Raw genomic sequence first — 12,030 nt, 5'->3', positions numbered from 1 at the left:
CTCGTTATTGTTGACCGTAAGTACAAGGTCATACAGCAGATCTCTCGAAATTACTCATCTTGCTCGGCTGAAACTTTCTGCCCATTGATTAATAACTCCCAATTTCCCCTTTCCCCCAGCCCCTGGTAACCACCATTCTACTCTTTGATTTTATGAGTTTGACTATTTTAGATACCTCACGCATTATTTACCTTTCTGTTTTTTCTGGCTTCTTTCACTTAGTATGATGTCCTCAAGTTTCACCCAGGGTTGTCACATCTTGCAGAATGTCCTTTAAGGCTGAGTAATATCCCATTGTATGTATCCGTCACATTTTCTCCATTCATTCATCTGTTGGTGAACTTTTCGGTAGTTCCCACATCTTGACTATTGTGAATAGTGCTGCAGAGGACAAAAGAGTGCTAATATCTCTTTGAGATCCTATTTCAATTCCTTTAGGAAAAAACCCAGAAGTGGGATTGTTGGATTATAAAGTACTTCTATTTTTAATTTTTTGAGGAACCTCCATACTGTTTTCCATAATCGTCGCCCTATTTTGCATTGCCTTGGCAGTATGCGAGGATTCTAATTTCTCCACTTTCCTGACAGCTCTTGTTATCTTTCAGGTTTTGTTTGTTTATTTTTTTTTTTAACGTTTTATTTATTTTTGAGAGAGGGAGACAGAGTGTAAGCAGGGGGTGGGGCAGAGAGAGAGGGAGACACAGAATCCAAAGCAGGCTCCAGGCTCTGAGCTGTCAGCACAGAGCCTGATGCGGGGCTTGAACCCACGAGCTGCGAGATCATGACCTGAGCTGAAGTCAGACGCTTAACTGACTGAGCCACCCAGGCACCCCTGTTTATTTTTAATATAATGGCCACCCTGTTATACACCAACAGGTATGAGGTGATAGCCCCTGCAGTTTTGATTTATTTTTCCCTAATGATTAATGACATTGAGTTGTTTGGAGTTTTGTTTTTGTTGCTTTTTTTTTTTTTTTTTTACATTGAGTATTTTTTTCATACACCTGTTGGACATTGGTATGTTGTTTTGGAGAATCATCTATTCAAGTCCCCAGCCCATTTTTTTCAATCAAGTTATTAGTTGTTTTACTATTGAGTTCTAGGAGCTCCGTAAACATTTGGGAGACCACTTATCAGATACATGGTTTACAAATATTTGCTCCCACTCCATAGTTTGCCTTTTCATTCTGTCGATTGTTCATTTTAATGTACAGAAAACTCTTTAGTTTGATGTAGTCTCCCTTATTTTTGTTTTTATTGTCTGTGCTTTTGGTGTCATATCCATACAATCAATGTCAAGACCTAGGTCCTGAAGATTCTCCCCTATGTTTTTATCTGAGAGCTTTACAGTTTTGGATCTCACTGTTAATTCTTCAACCCATTTTGAGTTGATTTTTGTGTGTGATGTAAGAGTTCAGTTTCTTACATTTGCTCCTGGATATCCAGTTTTCCCAATACCATTCATTGAAGAGACTAAAAAGTGCTTAATTCTGATGAAGTGCAACTTAACAATTTTTTCTTTTATGGGTCATGCTTTTTGTGGTGTATCTAACAAATTGTCGTCTAATTCAGGGTCACAAAGATTTTTTTTTTTTTATATTTTATTCCAAAAGTTTTCTAATTTTACTTTCATATTTAGGTCTATGACCTACTTGGGGTTGTTTTTGTACATAGTATGAGGTACTGACGTTAATTTTTTTTTGCATCTGGATGTATAATTATCCCAGCACCACCTGTTGCAGAGACTAGAAAGCTTCACTAAATTGCCTTTGTAGGTTTGTCCCAAATAAGTTGTCTATGTCTAGAGAGAGCATATATAAATGCTCTATTTATGAACTTTCCAGTCTATTCTCTGTCTATATTTGTCTATCTTTTAGCAAATAACACACTGCATCTTGGTTACTGGCACTTTATAACTAGTTTGAATGCAGGTAGTATTAAGTCCCCCCAACTTTGCGTATATTTTTTGAAGCTGTTAGTTTGGGCTTTTTGTATTTCCATGTGAATTTTTAGAAATAGTTTAATAAATCTCTACTCCCCAAATAGGCTTCTGGGATTTTGATTATATTGCATTGAATCTTTAGATTACATTGGAGATCATTAACATTGTAACAATACTGAGTCTCGCAATTCATCAACATGTATATTTCCCATCTATTTAGGTCTTCTTTCATTTGTTGCAACAATGTTACATAGTTTTCAGTGACAGGTCTTTCACATCTCTTTTTTTTTTAATTTTTAAATTTTTTTTAACTATTTATTTATTTATTTATTTATTTATTTATGTATTTATTTTGAGAGAGAGAGAGAGAATGTGAGCAAGTGGAGGAGGGGCAGAGAGAGAGGGAGACACAGAATCCGAAGCAGGCTCCAGGCTCCGAGCTGTCAGCACAGAGCCTGACGCGGGGCTTGAACTCCCAAACCCTGAGATCCTGACCTGACCCAACATCAGACACTTAATTGACTGAGCCACCCAGGCACCCCTCACATCTTTAGACTTCCAAGTATTTCATATCTGTTATGATTCTGTCAATGGCATACTTCAAAGTTTTCAATTTCTGATTTTCTTATCGCTAATGTACAGAAATACTATTGATTTTGTATATTCATCTTGTATATTGATTCTGCAATCTTGCTAAACTCACTTATTAGTTCTGATTTCATACAACTTTACACAGAGATGACCATGTCATCTGTAAATAAAGCCAGGTTGACTTCTTTCTCAAAATATAAATGTTTATCTCTTTTTCTTGCTTTATTGCACTGTATAGAAACTGCAGTACAACCTTGGGTACCGTGGTAAGCACCTTTGTCTCACTCCTGATCTTAGGAGTGAAGCATTCTCTTTCCCAGCAAATATTATACTAGCTGTGGGTTTTCATAGATGTCTTTATCAGGTTGAAGAAAATTCCCTTTTATTTCTAGTTGCTGGAGTTTCATCAGGAATAGATGTTGAATTTTGTCAAAAGCTTTTTCTGCATTGAGATGATCATATGGTTTTTCCTTTTTTGTTCTGTTAATGTGTATTAGTGCTCACTTTCTTCTGTTTATTGTTATTTTGTTAATACAGATTACATTGATTGACATTCAAATGTTAAATCAAGCTTTCCTTCCTGGGATAAACCTCATTTACTCATGATGTATTATCCCTTTTACATATTGTTGAATTCAGTTTGCTAAAATTTTGCTCAGCATTTTTGCATGAAGTAGAGTGGGGTATAGTTTTCTCATAATGTCTTATGCTGGTTTTGATATCAGGGTAACGCTAGCCTTCTGGAATGAAGGCTAGAAGTGTGAGACTGGCCATAGTTTTACCTTAAATGTTTGATAGAATTTCTCAGTGAAACTAACTGAGCTGGAAGTTTTCTCTGTGGAAAAGTTTTAAACTAGATATTAAATTTCCTTAATAGCCATGGGCTATTTAAGTTATCTGCACTATATTAAGTTTCTTCCTGGGTGACTTTAGTAGCTTGGGTCTTTAACAATTGTGTCCTTTTCGTCTAACTTACCAAATAAATTGGCATAAAGTTGTTCATAATAGTATCCTTTTAATATCCTGTAGTGACTAGAATCTTTCTCATTCTTTTTGTTAAATTTTTTTTTTTTCAACGTTTATTTCTTTTTGGGACAGAGAGAGACAGAGCATGAACGGGGGAAGGGCAGAGAGAGAGGGAGACACAGAATCGGAAACAGGCTCCAGGCTCCGAGCCATCAGCCCAGAGCCCGACGCGGGGCTCGAACTCCCGGACCGCGAGATCGTGACCTGGCTGAAGTCGGACGCTTAACCGACTGCGCCACCCAGGCGCCCCTAATCTTTCTCATTCTTAATATTGGTAGCTCTCTTTTTTAAAATCAACTTTGAATTTTAAAATAGTTTTGGGTTTATAGAAACTTTGTGAAGATTACGCTGAGAATCCCTATCTACCTCCCCTGCTTTCCCCTATTATTAACATCTCATGTTAGTATGGTAAATTTGTCACAATTTGTGAACCAGGGCACCTGGGTGGCTCAGTGGGTTAAGCATCTGACTTCGGCTCAGGCCATGATCTCACGGTTTGTGAGTTTGAGCCCCACATCGGGATCTGTACTGGACAGTGCAGAGCCTGCCTGAGATTCATTCCGTCTCCCTCTCTCTCCCCCTCCCCCACTCACACACACATGTGCTCTCTCTCTCAAAATAAATAAACTTAAAAAAATTTATAAACCAACGTTGATACATTATTATTAACTAAACTCCATACTTTACTCAAATTTCCTTTGTTTTTACCTCATATCCAGGATCCCTTTCAGGATCTCACATTCTGGTTAATCACCAAGTCTCCTTGAGCTTCTCTTGCTATGACAGTTCCTCAGATTGTCTTTGTTTCTGATGATTTCGATAGCTTTGCGGAGTACCAAGTAAGAATTTTTTAGATCATACCTAAATTTTAGGTTTGTCTGATGTTAGTCGCATGATTAGAAAGGGATTATGGGTCTGGGGAAGGAAAACCAGAGAGATAAAGTGCCATTCTTACCACATGATATCAGAGGTACCTTCTATCAATATGACTTAACCCCTGTTGATGTTGACCTTGATCACCAGCTGAGGTCATATGTGTCAAGATTCTCTGCTGTGGAAGTAACCCTTTTCTCCCCAGTTTCCATAGTTTACTCTTTAGAAGGAAGTGGTTCCTTCTAAAGGAATTCCACACTTAGGGAGTGGGCGGTCAGGCTCCACTTCTTTGAGGACATAATATCTACATGAATTATTTGGAATTTTTCTGCCCAGGCGATTCCTCCATTCTTCTTCATGTACTTGTTCACTTTTTTATATTAGTATGGACTTGTGGATATTTATTTTATACTTCAGGTTATAATCCAGCACCTTTCAATTATTTTATTGCTCAAATGGTCCCAGTTTGGGCCATTGGAAGGTCTTCCAGCTGTGTCCCTTTGACATAGCCCCTTGGGGGTGGCAGTCTAGCACTTCCTTATTCTCTGGCACTGCAAGAATCTGAAGATTCACCTTTACCCAGTCTTTTTTCTGATCAGTCTGATAATAAAACATTAAGTTCGAAAGGGGAATATTTCCAGAGTCGGTTAATATGGAGGTGAAACAAAACCAAAAACACAGACTCTTTTTCTTTTTACCATTCTTAGTATGCTGGCTTATCCTTTGGAGAGCTCCTCTAATGGTCCGCAAAAGGCTGTCATCGTTCCAGGCATCACCTCTTTACACACCCACACCAGAATCTGAAAAAACAACAACAACAACAAACATGCCCACCTCTTCTAAAAACAAAGGAAACTTCCCCATAAAATCCCTACCAGCTTTCCCCTCTCATCTCAATGGCCAAAACTGTGTCACAGGGCCATTCATAAACCAATCCCTGGGAAGGGAAAACAACTCCCTACCCTAGGTCTGAAGCCACTGCAAGGCCATCCTGATCTGAATAGCGCTGCCACACTTCGGAGGGTAATTAAAAATGGGACGCTGTCCACTTGGAATAAGGGAAGTTGGGGTAACAGCTGTATGCAAAGTAACTAACAGTGCTGTTGTGAAAGGCTATTAGAATTAGATATCTCAGAAATATGTCTCCCCTGATAGAAGAGACATCAGTCCACTGCTGGGATTTAAGCAGAAAGTGTGTGGTGGGTGGGGGTAGGGGGTCATGTAGGTTTTGCTGACGATAACGTGTGAGAGCATGAAAATGCCAGTGATTCAAAAGACTCCCTTGTATCTTTTCTTTCCTTTTCTTCCATTGTCTCTGTCATTTTATTTTTACAACTGCCCTTCCCTCCCCTCCAAATTCTTTTATGACATTTTTGGCTTGAGGCCTTTCCTCTTCTCAAAGGACCATGTAAGTTTCTAAATTACCAGCTTCCCTTCTGGGCATTAAAGAAAATAATAAGCGAAGCATCTGTAAAAGTTTTCATGAGTACAGTGAACGAGTTTAGGTGTCTGCCCTATCTGGAAAATCTTTTGATAACTCGACAAAGGTAGAGTGAGAATCAACAAAGGGGAAATTTCTTCATTCCAAACCAAGTCATGGTGCATGGGGGCTTGATGTGGGCGAAAGGGAAGGGGGAAGTTAGGCGAGTACAGAAGGGAAAAGATAAAAACAGAAAAGAAAAAGTGACCCTGTCTTCAAGATTTACAACACACAAAGTAATGAGAAAACAAAGCCACATTCCCATTGGTGCCTTCACATCACCCTACACTCCAAATAAGTTCTCTCCTTCCTGCCTTCTCCTCACCATGCTTATTATATCAGTTAGCACATGGTCAACTAGAGGTAATGGAAAAAATGCTAACTCCTAGGGATTTACTTTTTTCACAGATTAGCAGTCTGGAGGGAAGCCCTTGCTGCCATTTGTTAGCTGCTCAAGCACATTAAGAACCCAGCTCTTTCTAGCCTGCCACCTCGTTTACTGGCTTTTTGTCTTTGTGTCTGTTGCCTCATGGTCACAAGATGGCTACCACAGCTCCAGGAATCATGGCTGCATTCAAAGTCAGGATGCAGTAAGGCAGCCAGATAGACAGGGCTGGTTTTCTTGCTTTCCATCAGGGCAATCAAAACCATTTTTTAAAAGCCCTCAACAGACTTCCCCGTTGTTTCATGGGCCAAAACTTGGTCACATGGCTGGCCCACCACTAGCTGCAAAGGGGGCAGAAAAGGTGAGTACCTAACAAACAGTATTAGCTTAGCCATGATTGGTTGCATGAAGTATAGTGGGGTATAGTGCAACCAATCACAAGTCTCTATAGAAACTAGATACACTGTGGTTCCCCCACACTTTGCTTTTCCCAGCATGCCCCACGCCCCAAATCAGAGTTCTGTTAGCAAGAAAGAAGGCAGAGAAATGGCAGGTAACCAGGTCTGCCAAACTCATTCACACATGTGCTTTTTATTCTATTCATCTCATATATAGTGGCCTCAGCAACCCCCTCATTTTACTGAAGACCAATTCATACTTCAGGATCCCAGGTGACCTTGCCTTTAGGACTGACCCAGGACCTGCAGTCCTACCCTGAAAAGAGACCTGAGCAATGCCTCTGATCCAGTGGAAAACCCCAGGCGCTGGAGTCTGCTTTCCTGGATTTGAATTCTGGCCCAGCCTCTTTCTAGTTACAGCCTTGATTTGACCTAGGCTGTAGGTCAGTTAAGTGCCGGGCGGCTCAGTCAGTTAAGTGCCGACTTAGGCTTAGGTCATGATCTATGATCTCGCAGATTGTGAGTTTGAGCCCCGCGTCGGGCTCTGTTCCGTTCTGACAGCTCAGAGCCTGGAGCCTGCTTCAGATTCTGTGCTTCCCACTCTCTCTGTGCTCTCACTCTGTCTCTCTCTGTCTCTCTCTCTCTCTCTCAAAAATAAATAAACTAAAAAACAAAATTTTTTTAAAGAATTGATTTGAACTTCTAGGAGTGAGGACCATTCAATCTCCTCATCTGTCCAAAGAACATGAGTACAGTGACTAGCACAAAGCTGTCTTCAATTTTTTTTTAAATTTTTTTTTCAACGTTTTTTATTTATTTTTGGGACAGAGAGAGACAGAGCATGAACGGGGGAGGGGCAGAGAGAGAGGGAGACACAGAATCGGAAACAGGCTCCAGGCTCCGAGCCATCAGCCCAGAGCCCGACGCGGGGCTCGAACTCACGGACCGCGAGATCGTGACCTGGCTGAAGTCGGACGCTTAACCGACTGCGCCACTCAGGCGCCCCATGCTGTCTTCAATTTTTAAAAAATTGTTAGCGGGGTGGATGGATGATGGATGATTAGATTGATGGAGGGAATGGAGGGAATGGAGGGATGGAGGGATGGAGGGATGGATAGTTGAGTGGGTGGATGGGTGGATGGATGGATGGATGGATGGATCATATCCAGTCCCATAGAGCCACTAAAAAGATTAAATAAGATAGTGTAGATGAAAAGATTGAAGGATTCCTGGCGCACAGTAAATGTTCATTAGCCACAAGTAGAAACCGATCATATCATTTCCCTGCTTCAAAACCTTCAATAGCTTCAGTTACCCTTAGGGTAAATAGTCAGTCCAGTCTAACTGCTTGCACAGTTTGGCCCTTGGCTTGCTCTCGGGCCCCTCCCTGTCAGCTCCACTCACACTGTCTCTCGCTGGCACCTGCACGCCTGCTCCTCCCACCTGGAACTGGAGGAGCTTGTTCTTCCTTCAGGTCCTAGCCTTAGGAGTCTTTACCTCCTGGGGACCTTCATTTCTGTTCCTCTCACAAGCTATGCCAGATGAGGTTCCCAGAGCAGCAGGAACCTGGGGTAGCCAAGAACAATTTATTCAAGGAGAGTTTTCAGAGCTGGGAAGCCAAAAAGCCTCCTCTCAAATCGGCACTGCCAAGGCCCCGGGCTAAACCAACGAGACTCATCTCGTTCTACATCTTGGAAAGTGGTGGGAGGCGGGGACTGCAGATCAGGCTGAGATACAGAGAGGGTTGGGACTACAAAAGACAGGCAGGTTCCTCAAAGAACCTGGCCCAAATAGAACTTGGAAAGATCCCATAATTATGTGGGAACCTACAATTTGCCAAGAGTTATAGTTGCAAGCTCCTGAGATCCCTCATTTTATAATATAGTAGTTTCTTATACTCCATACGTAGCCAAGGCTAAACTATTCATCTCTGCTTCCCTCCAGCCCCTCCTCCCTGACTCCCTATCTCTGCCCACCATGCTGTCATTCATTCTCCCAGGCATCCTTCATCCCTTACTCTTACATCACTGATTTCTGCACGGTGGTCCTCACGCCATTCCCATGGCACCCCCTCCCCGACTGGCCCACTGCACATGCTCAGACCCTGTTCTCTCTCCCCCGGAACTTCTCCCCACCCAGGGCCACTCCCTGCTCCCATCCATCTTGCTCACAGAGCCTGGTTACCTTCCTAAACTACCTCTCCCATCCCCTTGCTGTCTCCTCAAGTACGTTCAATGGCTCCCCATCGTCTCCCTCGTTAGGTCTCACCTCGTGCTCTGGACTCTTCCCCATGAGTGCCAGGGGACTTTTGGTCCTGTCTCTCATTTGGCCTCCTCCCCTTTTGTCTTTATTTATTTTGAAACATGTCATACATTCAAAAGATTGTTCCTAAGGGATGTACAGTTATTTCTATAAAGATCATGCCTGTGAAACCACCAGTCACAGTAAGACTCAGCTATGTTGGCTTTGTTAGACGGTCACTGACTTCTGTACTCCCCCATTTACCTGTTTCCCTCCTGCCTCCAAGAACAAATTTTGCCCTGACATTTGCAGGATCATTCCCTTTATTTCTTTTTTTTTATTATTATTACTGAAGTATAACTGACATACAATACCCTATAATATCCCCACAGTAAGTCTAGTTATCATCTGTCACTGTACAAAGTTATTACAATATTATTGACTGTATTCCCCTGATTTCTTTATATTTTTGCCACCTATTCTTAAATGACATGTTGTCTAGTGTTGCCAGACTCTGAATTCTCTACGGATTGTATCATCTCTATTTATTGTGCTGTGACTGGATTCTTTTTTTAGCAGCTTTTTGAGATATAATTCATATACCATGAAATTCACTCATTTCAAGTGTCTAATTCAATGATTTCAGTATATTTAATGTATTTAAGGTAACCATCATCTCAATCAAATTTTCGGAAATTTCCTTTTCCCAACAAGAGCCCCTGTGCTCATTAGCAACCCCCTCGACCCTAGGCAATCGCCAATCTGCTTCCCATCTCTGTAGATTTGCCTACTGTATTCTATTTCCTATAATAGACTCATACTCATTTGGCCTTTTGCACACCCTGTGCTGACACGACACTGGACCACTCCTCTCCCATGATGTGCCTGAACACTGGTCACTCTGTCTGGAGAGCCTTCTTGGCCATTGCTTCCCAGGGCTGGCCACTTCTGCAGGACCCAACTCCGTCCTCTCTCTTCCAGGAAGCCTTTCCTCTTTTCTACTCCACTCCTGTGTGATTCTTCCCTCATCACATTCTCAAAACATGCTGCACGTGAGTTTGTTTCATAGGGTCTAGAGACTCCCCAGCTGGACTGTCAGTTCTCCCTCCCCCTGACTGAAGGGTCAAGGCCTTGCCTGGTTTTGTTCCCTGTTGTTCCCCAGAGTCGGCTGGGTCTGGCACAGAGGAGGAGTCCAATGGGTGTACGCTGAGGCAACAAGAGACGGGTACGTTATTCTGCCTGAGATCATCATTATGTGTGCATAGAACCAGTACTGGAAAGAGGGAAAATCACCAAGTACAATCAGAACACAGTGTTTCCTTACCCTAAAAGAGTGGGTTCAACCCACTGGAGGGGCTGGCTCTTTCTCTGCCACCATATGAAATCTCAGGCAGGCCTCGTGGCTTCTTGCTTCTCTCAGATAATACGTTTACAATATCCAGCCCATATAATGGTCAAATTTCCATTTAACGTTAAAGTCCCTCCCTATCGGTTTGGGCCTCCTTCTGGTGGGCCCTTGGAACCATGTGGTTGGTTTCTTCTCTCTTTCACTCACCTTGCTGGCTGTACCTCTGTCCTTGCCAAGGTTAGAATCAGGGAAGGGGCAGAGGAAGCGGCCTTTGGTCACATGACTCCTATGTGAAGCCAATTCTTTCTCTGAGCCTCCTTCCTGCCCCCCAAAACTGGGGCTATTTCCCACCTATCATGCCTGTGACTCAGGCAGAAGAGTCGCATCTAGCTGGTCACTTAAAAGCCCTCCTTTGGCCCATGGTCACATAGCAATTCCTCTAGCTTCTTTCTGCTCTGGACCTTCTCTATGATAATCCCCCAGGACTCTCTCTCTCACACACACACACTCACCTCTGGTCCACAGTGAACATGCATCTTTGGCCTGTGGTCAGTTCAAGTGCAGGCACACAGCCCTTTTCTCTGTGGCCTCAGCCAACCTCTCACTCGTGAGAATCCACATACCCAGACTCTGGTCCCCTGAGTTACCCATTTTCCTGGGAATACCTGACAAGCTGTCCAAAGGTGTTTTTGAAGTCACCCTCACAGATCGAGGAAAGAAGGTAGCAGCACAACCTCCCCCTCCATGGAGGGATAAAACTCAGTGCACACTGCCTATTTCTCTTCAAAGGAGTCCTCTGTCTAACCTCCAGCTTCTCTCTTGGCCTCTCCAGTGTTTTGTATAGGCTGCAGCTGGTGGTCAGCTGGGGCCTCAAAGCTGGCTTCCCAGTGACCTCCTTTGCAGTCCTGCCTGGGAAACCACATGCCTCGCTTTGCAATGTCATTGCTGTTGTATCTATTGACTTGGTGCCTCAGCCAAAAAGAGAGACAAGAGTCCCATTTCAACATCCTGCGCTTCTCTTTTCTTTCAGGAGACTGTGTGCTCCTGGAGGCAGGAACTGTGCCATACACACCTTCACTGCCTTCTCCCCTCTTACCCGTGCTTAGTGGTGACGTGCTCTAGGTACGAGGTGGTATTTTGGAGGAAGACAGAAGTGGCAGTGACCCAGCAGCATGAAGGAGTTCTGAAGAGGAAAAAGCAGGAGAGTTCAGTTCTGGGGCAATGACTCAAAGGAAGACTTTATTATTATTTTTTTGATGTCTTTTAATAGCATTACATCTAACCTTTGTTTTTTTTTTAATATAATTTATTGTCAAATTGGCTAACATAGAGTGTATACAGTGCGCTCTTGGTTTTGGAGGTAGATTCCCATGGTTCATCACTTACATACAACACCCAGTGCTCATCCCAACAGTGCCCTTCTCAATGCCCATCACCAATGCCCCCCCCCACACACACACCCCTCCACTCCCTTCCACCCTCAGTTTGTCCTCTGTATTCAAAAGTCTCTTATGGTTTGCCTCCCTCTGTTTGTAACAATATATATTTTTTTCATTCCCTCTCCCATGGTCTTCTGTTAAGTTTCTCAACTTCCACATAGGAGTGAAAACATATGATATCTGTCTTTGTCTCACTGACTTATTTCACTTAGCATAATACCCTCCAGTTATATCCACGTTGTTGCAAATGGCAAGATTTCATTCTTTTTCATTGCCAAGTATTATTCCATTGTGTGTGTGTGTGTGT

General features: G+C 42.7%; 1 long non-coding RNA gene across 4 annotated transcripts in view; it reads right to left on the bottom strand.

Moving 5' to 3' along the window:
* LOC125175676 (uncharacterized) overlaps positions 1-12,030 on the bottom strand; it is a 72,866-nt gene that overhangs the window by 23,742 nt on the left and 37,094 nt on the right. For all 4 annotated transcript variants that reach the window (XR_007155923.1, XR_007155924.1, XR_007155925.1 and 1 more), the window contains 3 exons: positions 11,381-11,467; positions 5,131-5,232; positions 192-381 (listed from right to left, as the gene is read on the bottom strand). This is a non-coding gene — a long non-coding RNA (uncharacterized LOC125175676). The remainder of the gene's footprint in view (positions 1-191; positions 382-5,130; positions 5,233-11,380; positions 11,468-12,030) is intronic.

This window comes from Prionailurus viverrinus, chromosome C2 (assembly GCF_022837055.1).
Source record: "Prionailurus viverrinus isolate Anna chromosome C2, UM_Priviv_1.0, whole genome shotgun sequence".
Taxonomy (NCBI): domain Eukaryota; kingdom Metazoa; phylum Chordata; class Mammalia; order Carnivora; family Felidae; genus Prionailurus; species Prionailurus viverrinus.
Note: the sequence above shows the minus strand (reverse complement) of the source record. Positions and strands in the feature narration are given on the sequence as shown.